Source organism: Nannospalax galili, unplaced genomic scaffold, assembly GCF_000622305.1.
Source record: "Nannospalax galili isolate Female #2095 unplaced genomic scaffold, S.galili_v1.0 scaffold64, whole genome shotgun sequence".
Taxonomy (NCBI): domain Eukaryota; kingdom Metazoa; phylum Chordata; class Mammalia; order Rodentia; family Spalacidae; genus Nannospalax; species Nannospalax galili.
The window spans coordinates 975,435-986,930 of NW_008352316.1; the positions used below are offsets into that span (position 1 = coordinate 975,435).

The 11,496-nt window shown below is 40.9% G+C and overlaps 1 pseudogene; it reads right to left on the minus strand.

Annotated features, from left to right (window-relative positions):
- Positions 1 to 2,707: 2,707 nt before the first annotated feature.
- Positions 2,708 to 4,060, minus strand: LOC115067011 (annotated as a pseudogene).
- Positions 4,061 to 11,496: the final 7,436 nt, after the last annotated feature.

Genomic DNA, 11,496 nt, shown 5'->3' on the forward strand with positions numbered 1-11,496 from the left:
CAGGCAGATCTCTGTTAATTCGAGGTCAACCTGGTTACATATCAAGTTCGAGGCCAGCTGGGGCTACAGGGAGACCCTGTCTCAAAACACCAATAAATTATTCAGAGGTGGTCTTTGATCAGCCTGGGCTACATGAGACAAAAACAAATATTTTAAGTTGGGCACGGTGGCACATGCCACCCAGAACTCAGGCAGCAGAGTCAGGCAGATCTCTGTTAATTCGAGGTCAACCTGGTTACATATCAAGTTCGAGGCCAGCTGGGGCTACAGGGAGACCCTGTCTCAAAACACCAAAAAATAAATAAATAAATAAATAGGAAATAATTACAACCATCACTACCACAATAAACCTTTTAGAAGCAGAGACTTTTGGAAGAATGACTTCCTTCTTCAGTATGAGTATTCAAATACTATTAAATACCAGCTGTGTGTCATATTAATAGCTCCCATTTGTTAATCATGTAGTATGTATAAGGTATAATGCTAATTATATTGCATATATCATGTACCCAGTTTTCACCCACTGAAAGGTAGGTGTTATTAACAATTAAAATAGTTGCCACTAATAAGTACTAATTATAATGATTATAAAATAATAAACTTATTAAGTGGCCTTTCAGAAATGAGAAAGGTTGAGTAACTTGCCTGTGATCTCACAGGTTGCCAGTGGCAGAGCTGGGATTCGGACTCGGCATGACACAACTGTTTCTGTGCAAATTTTCCACACTCCTTTGCCTCTCCCATTAGACCTGTCTAAGCATAGTTAATAAGCAGCTGTGGAAATTCTAAAAGCATGAAACAGTCACTACCTTAAAGCCTTTCAATCCCAGTGTGGATTGAAATGTTTATAACAATTATCATTACATAATAAACTGTTAAAGATGGATGAGACATGGTAAAAAGAAATACAGAGGGTTGGGGAGATAGCTCAGTTGATAACGTGTTTGCTGTTTAAGCATGAAGACTGGTGTGTGACTCCTAGAACCCATGCAAAACAAGCTAGGCACGTCTGTGTGCTTGTGCTCCCAGTACTGGGCAGGTAGGATAGGCAGGCACTGTCCTGGTTTATATCATAGCACATGTTAAAGAGTTCCAACCAGGTCTTCTGTCATGTTTGTTTCTGGTTATGAGTATATCATAACAGTTGCTGTACAGTATATACATCCAACTCAACATCACAACTATCTATCAAACCGTACTGTGTGTAGACACAGTTTTTAGGAACCTTTGGTTCCTCTGTGTACATACTCTTGCAGAACTTGAATTTTAGTAACAGGACACAGAAAATAAAGAAGAAACGGTGTATATGTAAATTACACAAGGTGCAAGAAACTGATACATGTAATATTTTAAAAATGGAAAAAATAAGGTAGAGTAGGAGGACAGAGTCAGGGTAGTTCTAGTAAGAAGTAAGATTTCCACAAATGAAAAAGTTGGCCAAGGAGTCAAACCAAAGTGAATAACTAGTATGCAGGTCTCTGGAGGGAGTGTGCCCCAGAGTATTCAAGGAACAGCAGGGAGCCATTACATTCCTAGGAGAGGGAGTCAAAGGAGGAATGGGAGTTGAATCACATGACTCATCATTAACTCACCGTTGCTAAAGCTTTAGATTTTTCACCCCAAAGGAAAGACCACTAGGACCTCTGAGCAGGGGGATAATGTAATTGCCACAGAACACTACATTTGGCTGCTGAATGCTATGAATAAACTGCAGAAAACCAGTTGGAAGCAGGGTCCAGTGAGGGGCCAAGAGATAAGGTGAGCAAGATGGTAGTGGTAGAGGCAGCAGAAGTGGTCAGGCAATTCAGCTTTCTGTTTCCTTGTTTTGTGGGGTTTTTTTTTTTTTTTTTTTTCTTTAAACAAAAAGACTTTTTTTTTTTGGTCTTTTTGAGACAGGGTCTCCCTGTAACCCCAGCTGTCCTAGAACTTACTATGTAGACCAGGCTGGCCTTGAATTTACAGAGATCCGCCTGCCTCTGCCTCCCGAGTGCTGGGATTAAAGGCGTGCCCCACCACACCTGGCAACAAAAAGATTTTTATCATAGTTCATGAATGTGGAACATTGTAGTTTCAGCAAACTAGTTAATATCCCTTATCACTTCATCCCTCCACTCTCCAGTCTTCCTTTTATTCTAATCTGCTACACAGTAACTATAGCCCACTCTCTAAGCACTGAGGACTGAGGATATTTCTCTCTATGTTGACTTTTTTCTTTACAGACTATACACTGGTCAGAGTCACCCAATGGAGTCTTTATGGCATTCTGAACACAACAACACTGACTTTCCAGAGCTATGGGACCTTTTGAGAGATTCCCTGTAGTCCCCTGGAACTTGGCTGACCTTGGAGGGTAAGGGTCAAACTACTGTCCCTTTTAATTCCTCTGTTCATATAAATATACGTCTCTGACTATGGCTATTGAACACCCAGAAGGTCCATTACACCAGGTTTTTGTTTGTTTGTTGTGTTGGTTTGGTTTGGTTTTTTTTGGCAGGGTCTCTCTGTAGCTCAGCTGGCCTACAATTCACTATGTAGGTCAGGCTGGCCTTGATCTCACAGAGATCCACTTACCAATGCCTCCTGAGTGCTGGGATTAATGGCATGCACCACCATGTCCAGCTCCACCAGAATTTTTAAAATTAAGCTTGTTTTTTCACTAAGTTTATAGTACTAGCTTTGAATCCAAGATAATTTAAATAATATTTAGTCATTGAAGAAGACATAAGTTATAATAAGCATCTTTGTTCCAAAAGTCTGGGTCCTTCTATCCACACCAGCCCTTTTCCAAGATAGCAGGTGCAGATCTTCAGCACCTATATAATATGGGTCTAAAATCAGAAATTTTGTCTGGTTTATAATCTCATTCCATGAAACCCCTAGTACTATGTGGGCCAAAACTCCTCCCCCAATCATTGCTGGAGTGCCCTCACTCTGAAATTGGTTAGCCAAGTCCATCATTGAGAAGCCATTTCTGAACCTTTGCTGGCAAACAGTAGTTTTGAAATTATACCATTTAGTTTAGTACTAGCTGCACCTAGTAGTTCTAATCCATTGCTGTGATCTTACAAAACTCCTGGTTTGTGACTGGCATAAACAAGAGGCTGCTGAATTCTTCTCTGTGTTGGAATGGACTAGAATGGACCTCTCTGTGTATCTCTGATGTCTGGGCCATGAGCAGATAGTCTGTTGGGACCAGTAAGCACAGCCCTAAGTCATTTAATCTATCTGATCCTACATATAATGATAATAACCATATATGTCCTGAACCACACAAATTATACCAGTCTCTAGTTAAGTGGACTAAGATAGGTATGTGAATTTCTAAGATAGCCATTTTTGTAGGGTTCATCTGGAAAGCAGTATTGGGTTTTTTGAAATAAGGTCTTTTATGAGGCAGGTTGAAGCCATCATTGTAATTCCTTTCTATAGACCTGTTGCTGATCGTTTGAAATTCCTGAGGGATATGAAATTGTAATGAGAATTTTTTTGTCCTGGCAGTAAAAATAGAATGGTTCAGGGATCACACAGATGTTTCATATATCTCAAGTGGATTTTTCCATATGAATTCATTGATTATGACCTGCATCCACTAGAATTTTGCAAACTCTTCCCATGTTTCCTCTGAACAACAGATACAACTGCATCAACTGTCAAGGCCATATTAATGTAGTTGGTGTCTTCCATTTTCTCTTTCAATGATGGGGGCTATAGCTCTCAGAGAGGTTGACATTTCTAGCATAAGATGCATATTTACTATTTGATGCATGTCTGATAACTTTTTGCCTTTCTTTCCCATGAATTTTTGTTTTCTATCCTCTTCCTGCTCAAATTGAATAAAGTGCATTATATTCTTACAGGCAAAGCTATCTGTCAGCTCTCCTGGGATGGTGTTTATGCCACTGTTTAGCCATGGCAAATTCTGACTATGAGTGTATATGAAGAAAGTTTAGTAGACAGATCACTCCACACGTTTTAGTGCATTCTTGACAAAAGTTTCATTAGAAGTTGCTAGCTGAAAAACCAGATTGAGGCCTCCCCTTATTTCAAAGAGTATATCCATAGTTTTTAAAAATTACCAGGTCTACCACTTGGGGGGGTGACAGGAATGCTAACTGTGTGGCCTTACAGGCTTGAGGTGCTGGTCTGAATATGGCATCATTGCCACTAAGGGGTTAGGTTCACCATTACACCAGTATTAAAGAACATTCATTATAAACACCTTTCCACCTTATCCTCTATCATCTTCCCTCACTTTCTGTATCAGTTAGAGGGACCACATTCTGGGATAAGCTATTATAGGAATTACATTGCACACAACTATGGGAGAAACTAGGGAAATAAAGGCTCAAAAACAATCAGAAAAGTCACTTCCCAGCCACTGGAATGGAACTGTGAGGAAGGTGGATGCTGAAGTCTATAGAGGATAGCTGGTTCTTTGTGGCCCATTACCTTTGGATGAATTCTGTAACCAATTAGAGGCCTGGAACTCACTCTTACTCAGCAAAGTTGTCAGTCAGAAAGATCTGGACATACACAGGAAAAGTAAGAAGAAAACTACAAGCAGAAGGAGACATTATGACACATACTACTTTCCAATTTCCATCCAAATGTGCAGCCATCCCAATTCAAAGCTGTATAGAGGAGAGTCTGGGAAATATAATTCCAGTTTAGTTAGCTTGCCAGAGTAGAAAACCAACACACTTCTTACATATGAATCCATTTTGATTTTGATTTCCATATTTTGCTTAAATATATCCATTCCTTGTTCTTTTCTACTGCTGTGGCTCTGATTGAGATCCTAGCCTCTCTCTCTCTCCTGATCTATCATGTCAGGTTAATAAAACATTTGATGATTTGGGGGTCCTGGTTGTAGATTTTTCAGAAATCCATTTTCTCTACCAAGGATTGATATCCACCTCACTCTTTGGGGATACTCAGAAAACTCTGGGTGATTGGAGCTTATCTGGTTAACAGGGTTGACATCATTGTCTGTGCCCAGCTAACCTGTATTTATGAGTGTTATTCAGTTCTTGAGAATGTGCATGAGCCAGGGAGGGGGCAGAAGGATTTTAATAGTACTTGCTATGCAGGGCTTTGTTTTATCTACCAATCTTATCCCCATCTCAGTGCTAGGGAGCTAGGCTAAATGAGAGAAGTGAGGACTATGACAGAGAGGGAAACATCTCCTACCTAATGGTATAGGAGCCAGGGATCACCTAGTCTTGACACTGTGTTCCATGAAAGAGATTGTGATATCTTCTAAGATTAAATGTTGGGTCACTGTTTTTGTTAAAGATAGTATGGCTGTAACAATATGCTTGAGATACTGTGTGCTCTAAACATAACTGACCACAGGCTGTGAAGGCTGCTGCCTGCAATGTCCCCTCCAGTGAAAGTGGTCCCGTCTTCCTTGATTTTGGTTTTATCACAGGCTCCTCCAAATGTCTGTTCAAATGCCATTGCATGGCAGATGGATTACAACACAGCTCAGTCCTGGGGTTGATTTGACTGCTTTGAACTTGAAGATGAGTAAAGACCTGGAGGCCATGGCTGCTGAGAGAGGAGAACCAGGCAAGAGTCAGCTAAGGTACCTGCAGACACAGACATGTCGGGAGTGTGCAGTGAACAGTGTGTGGGTGACTGTGAGAACATGAGTCAATGGATGACATGTGGGGGTGTGAGCCCAGTGTGCAGGTCATAATGGTGTAGAGGAATACATGTGAATACAGAAGGGAGGAGATTGGCCAATGCTTTAAGAGAGAGTGAAGAGAGGGGCCTCTTTTCACCTAGTACCTCCCAACAGGTGCAGGTAACTGAGTAGGGCCATTGCTCATGAAACTGGAAGCTGAGTGGGTGAATGAGCAAAGGAAAATAATTCAGGAATTTTTTTTCTTATTTCTGGTTTCACCAGATTGTGTGCGGAGACCAGAGTGACCTCTACTGTCACTTCCGATGTGCAGTCTACTTCTCTTTTAAGCAGGATCGCTCAGTAACTTGGAACTCCCCCAGTAGACCAGGCTGGCTGTCCAGCAAACTCCAGGGATCTTTCTGTTTCTGCACCACCACATCCAGCTGGTTTTTGTTGTTGTTTGTTAGATTTTTACATGAGTTCTGTGGATTGAACTCAGGTCCTTACACTTACCAAACAAGTATTTTACCAACTGAGCTTTAACTCTGGCCTCTCACCAGACTTTCTTTCCAAACATGTTATAAATTGTTCCCCATTGTCTTTTGCTAACTGTTGAGAAATCCCACGGGCTTTGGGTGGATTCAGAAACAATCGAGTAACCTGATGGTCTAACCTTGTCATGATGAAGGCACAGGAGATGCAGTGGGCCAGCGTTCAGGGCTATCCACCTTCAATGACTCCGTTTTCACCCATCTCAGAACTACAGGAGGCCAGTGGAGGTTGAATACATATTCTGAAACTTCTTTTTTCCACTTTATGAGAGCAAATTATGCAATTTGAGGTAATGTGTATATGGTGGATGTGCAGCTTTCACATCATAAGGATGCAGGTGGTGAGAGCCTGCTGCGTGCAACACTCCTACGCAGAAGCAGCACTAACAGCAAAGCCCAGTTAGCAATGCCAGCACATTTTGCATCTTTATAGGGTGTGGAGGATTGCAATGAGCTTGCATACACAGGCCAGTGGACTAGCCCTGGATTCAACTCCCAGAGGTTTTAAAACCTGGATGATGGTAAAGACACATATAATTTGACATTCCACTTCCTATATGTTAACACCTTTCCCAATTCAAACTCCTCCCCAATGAAAGATATTTTAAAACCAATTTGGGTTAAGTTTTCTTTTCAAAGGAAGAGACAAAAAAGTTGGTCGTAATCCCTTTGATTAAGAATTTTTCAAGGACATAATGAAAGGACAGACCAATTTTCATAATGTGCAAATAGGCAAATCTTAACTTGTCAGTTCATCAAAAGTCACCTGGAGAATTTTAAAAGTCCTACATGCAAGCAATACACGCATACACATAAAATAAAAATAATAAAATATTTTTTAAAATCCTCTTTAGTTGACGCTAATGAACAGAGGGATGAAAATAGGTGCCTATAATTAAACACAATAAAGGAAACATTAGAAGGAAGGAAAAAAAAAAGAGGCAACCTGTTCTTAAACAGCTAACTAGAAGGATATACCCTAAAAGATACAGGGAATAAAGAGGAAAGAAGGCACAAGAGCAAACAGCTTGCGCCCTATTGCTGATTTCACATTATTCTTGCTCTCCTTGCTCTAAAAATTAAGCATGTGTTTTGAACTGGGTGCTACAAGGCTCATAACATGACTGCTTTTCCTTACTTAGTCTTTTACATTGCCTCAGCACTAAAGTTACTTTCCCTCATTCCTTGGACGTCTAGTTCCTACTTAGTTGTCACTTATCCTTCCCAATCTTGCTCCTGAGAATTCTAGGTAATTTAAATATTCACATAATGCTGGTGTTAAAGCCTGAGAGTCTCCTGGCCTTGTCTATTGTCTACCAGGTGTGTCCAACCTTTTGACACAATGTTGTCATCTATAAAGTTCACACCGAAGAACTGCAACAAGTTACCAAAAAGTTGCAAAAAGCCTCATGTTTAAGTAAATTTACCTTCTCCTGTTGGGCTGCATTGACAGCTGCACAGTGATCCGCAGGCTGCAGTCTGGACACCCTGTCTGCTACTCACTTGTGTGCTTTCCCAGTCTGAGCCTACTACACCTTCTTAATCCCTCAAATCCCAGTTTCAGTTCCTGTCATCTCCTAATCTCTTATCTTTGCAGCTTCCTTTCTCCAGTGTCCTAACTCCAAACAGCCTCGACCCTGCTACTGACAGTATACCCATCTTTCTCTATCTGGTATTATCAGCTCATTGCTCAGCTCATTCTCTATACTTACAAGTACTACCATGGTTAAATCTCCCTCACACCTACAGCTCAACTTGGTTGGAGAAAATATGCAGCCATGCCAAGTAGCCTCCCTAAAATGATATAACCATCACCCTCAAATGGTTGGCAGAACTGTCAAGTAGCCCATTAAATTCCCTGTCTTATCCGTCCTCTATGTGATTGGCTCACATCTCATCTTTTCTCTCTCTTCCTTCCACATTCTCTGAGGATTTAGACAGAACCAGAAAAGACTGTCTTCACACTCCTACCACTACATCTTTTCTTCATTTTAAATATTTTTAAAATTAGGGTCAGCATATCTTAAAATGAAATGAACATCTTCTTTAAAGGGTAAAAACTCATTCAATTTTATGTCTTACAGGGTTTGTACTGAGTTCAATATTATATTGACTGTATTAATTCAACTGTGAACCTATAAATTTACAGCCACCTTTGAAAGAGATGTATCCTTGCTCTGGAATGTGTTACTGAATATGTTAAAGCTGTAATGAAAACAAAACAAAACAAAACAAAAAGCATGTATTCCAATAAAAAGAGACAAATGAAAAAAAAAAATTAGGGTCACACTGTATAGCCCAGGATGGCCTTGAACTCATGGCAATTCTGCTGTCCCAGTGGCCCAAGTTCTGCTTACAGGCTTTAACTTTAACCCTATGCCAGCTATCATCTAGCTGCATCTGCTATGTGGCCACTGCTGCACTGGCGGAACTCGTGGTCCTTGCTGAGGGCAGGCCCTCCTCCCTAGCTCGAGGCTGCTTCATCTTCTTACTCAGTCACGATTGCTGCAGGAGCTCTCTCTCAGTTCTTCTGTCATCTTCATTTTTCCCACTTCTGTAGTCATTTCCATTAGCACACGGGCCATTATTATTTTTCCCATCTTGAAGAATTTGACTGTTTTTCTCTAACATTTCCTTTCTGTGCTTTCATTTCAGCAAAACTATTAGACCCAACCTCTCTCCCAGCTCTCTCCATTCCTTGTTTACTATTCTCTCTTAAGCCCCCACCCCTTAGCTGTGTTTTTGTTCTCACCAACTCATCGATGCAGCCCTTTTCATGAGTGACTGCTGCTTATATCCAGGCCAGTTTACAACATCATCTCCCAGCTTTTCATTGACTCAACACAGCTCCTCATTCTGTGCTTGGTGTCCTTTCTTGTTTTTTTCTCTCTTGTCAGTGGACAGTTCTTTTCTGTTTTCTATGTTGGTTGCTCCTCATCAACCCAAACTTTAAATGTTGAAGTGTTTAGACTTTGAGGCTCAATTTCAACTCCTCCTCTATTCATGATCTACACTGAGTCCTCTGCTGGTATGTGAGATATCTCAGTTTTGAACACAAGGTGAAAGCTGGTCACAATTCCATTTCCAGTCTGGAACTCTTCCAAAGTCGAGACTTATATAGCTGGCTGCTTTCTCAGCATCTCAACTGTCAATTCCCTCTGCCAACAGATTTCACAGGTCTCACTTCCTATCTTCATCCAATAGGCCATTGTCACCAGAGTTCTCCCAAGGTCTCTTGCGAGATCAGACAAACCATAAAATATATTTTTATGTGAATTTATTATGGTTTATGCCCTTGGGTAAGGAGGGGGTAAATGGGAGAACTTACAAAGAGACAAGCACTCTTGCGCAGTGGGTCAGAGCCCACCAATTCAGACCACTCCCGTGGCCTGCCCATAGTCTCCCTTAACTTTCATCCACGTATCTTGGGCCTGCAATCTCGCCCCAGGTCGGTAAATGCCCCCTCTCATGTCCACAGGCGGTGAGACGCTGGGGCCATCTTTCTCACCATGCCTGTAGCCACTTGCGGCTTCCGTCCAAGATGGCCCAGGAAAAAATCCCTCCCCAGTCAATTCTCTGCAGCAGGCTACTCCTCTTGGAGGAAACAGGCAGTTTGGGAGACAGCTTTCATTAAGCAGTTGGAAAACAGTACCTACCTCAGTCTCTACGTGTCTTCTCCTCCTGTGCTGTTTTTATGCTAGACACTTAGCAGTCTACTATACTTTCTATTTTATGTTATTACCAATTCATTTTCTGTCTCTACCAATCAGAATATAGGCTCCGAGAGGACTGGGATTCTTTGTCTATTTTCCTGGCACAAAGTGACTATTTGTTGAATGAGCCAACAAATGAATGAATGATATAAAACTCTAGGACATCTGGGTACAAATTCTTGACTGGAGAGGACTTAACATATATAACAGAATGTATGAAATCTGGTGTGTGTGGGGACTATGGAGGAAGGATCTAAATTAATTAAGATCTATTACACAGAATGCACAAAAACTCAATAAAATACTTTTAAAATTATAAATCAAGTTTTGGCTATTATGAATGAATAATAAATTTGTTTAATGCAAAAGGATATTAATAATAAAATTCAAAAATTTTCTAAAAGAATAAATAAAACTTTAGATTCTGAAAATTAGAGAAAACACAAAACACCTGTACTTGAATCCTAGTTTCCTAAATCAGTTGCTTTTCTCATTGCTATAACCAAATACCTAACAATAAACAATTAAGGGAGTTGAAAAGTGTTTATTCCTGCTCACAATGTGGGGCATTATAGTTCATCTTGGAGGAGAGGCATGACAAGAGTTTGAAGAGGCTAGTCATACTGCATCTTTAGTTAGGAAGAGAGAGAGGTAAATACTGATGCTCAGCTCTTTTCAACTTTTTAAATTCATCTTGGGACCTCAGCATATGAGATGGTGCTGCCTACATTCAGGGCGTGTCTTCTCCCCTAGAAGCTCTGGAAAAGCTTTCACAGGCAAGTCCAAAGGTGTGCCTCATTAATGAGAGTAGGATCCTATGACTGGCTCCATGAAAACTTCCAGAGAGTCATGCTCACTCTTAGAGAGACACAGATAGAAAGCATATCGAACAGACTGGAAAGTGCACCCATGTCATGTAATGCTGACAGAGACCAGAATAAAGAATTGGTTTCCCTGAAACTTGAGTTACAGATGGTTGTTGGCCACAATGTAAGTACCAGGTCCTCTGCAAGAACAGCCATGTTCTTAACCTATGAGCCATCTCTCAAGTCCCAGATGTCATTTTCTTTTACTTATTTTTATTTTGTATATTTGGGCGTAATGCCTGCATGTAGGTAAGTACAACCTGAGTCATTCAATGCCTGCAGAGGTCAGAAGAAGGCATCAGATACCCTGGAACTGGAGTCACAAACAGTTGTTAGCTGTCATGTGGGTGCTAGAAATAGAACCTGGGTTTTCTGTAAGATCAGCTAGTGCTCCTAACCACCGAGCCATCTTTCCAGCCCCCCAGATAGCATTTTCTACCTTGCAGTCTAGGAGGGAAATATAATCCCACCAGGTTTTATCTTGTGGAATTGCTCAATGATGCCAGGACTACAAAAATGGTTATTCTGAGCATTTTTTTTTTCTAATCCTGCAAGCTTAATGACTAAGGATTTAATTGCCTCACTCAAACAGGAAAATAAGCAGTTTGAACATGGGATGTCATGTTACAATTATGGGAGGTTATTTTCCAGAGAGGAGTACAGTGAACCATAAGTGGCTTAAAATACGTTTGGCCTTTGCCTCTGTGTCTAGGAGAGTAGCCATTAGCCAATGGACA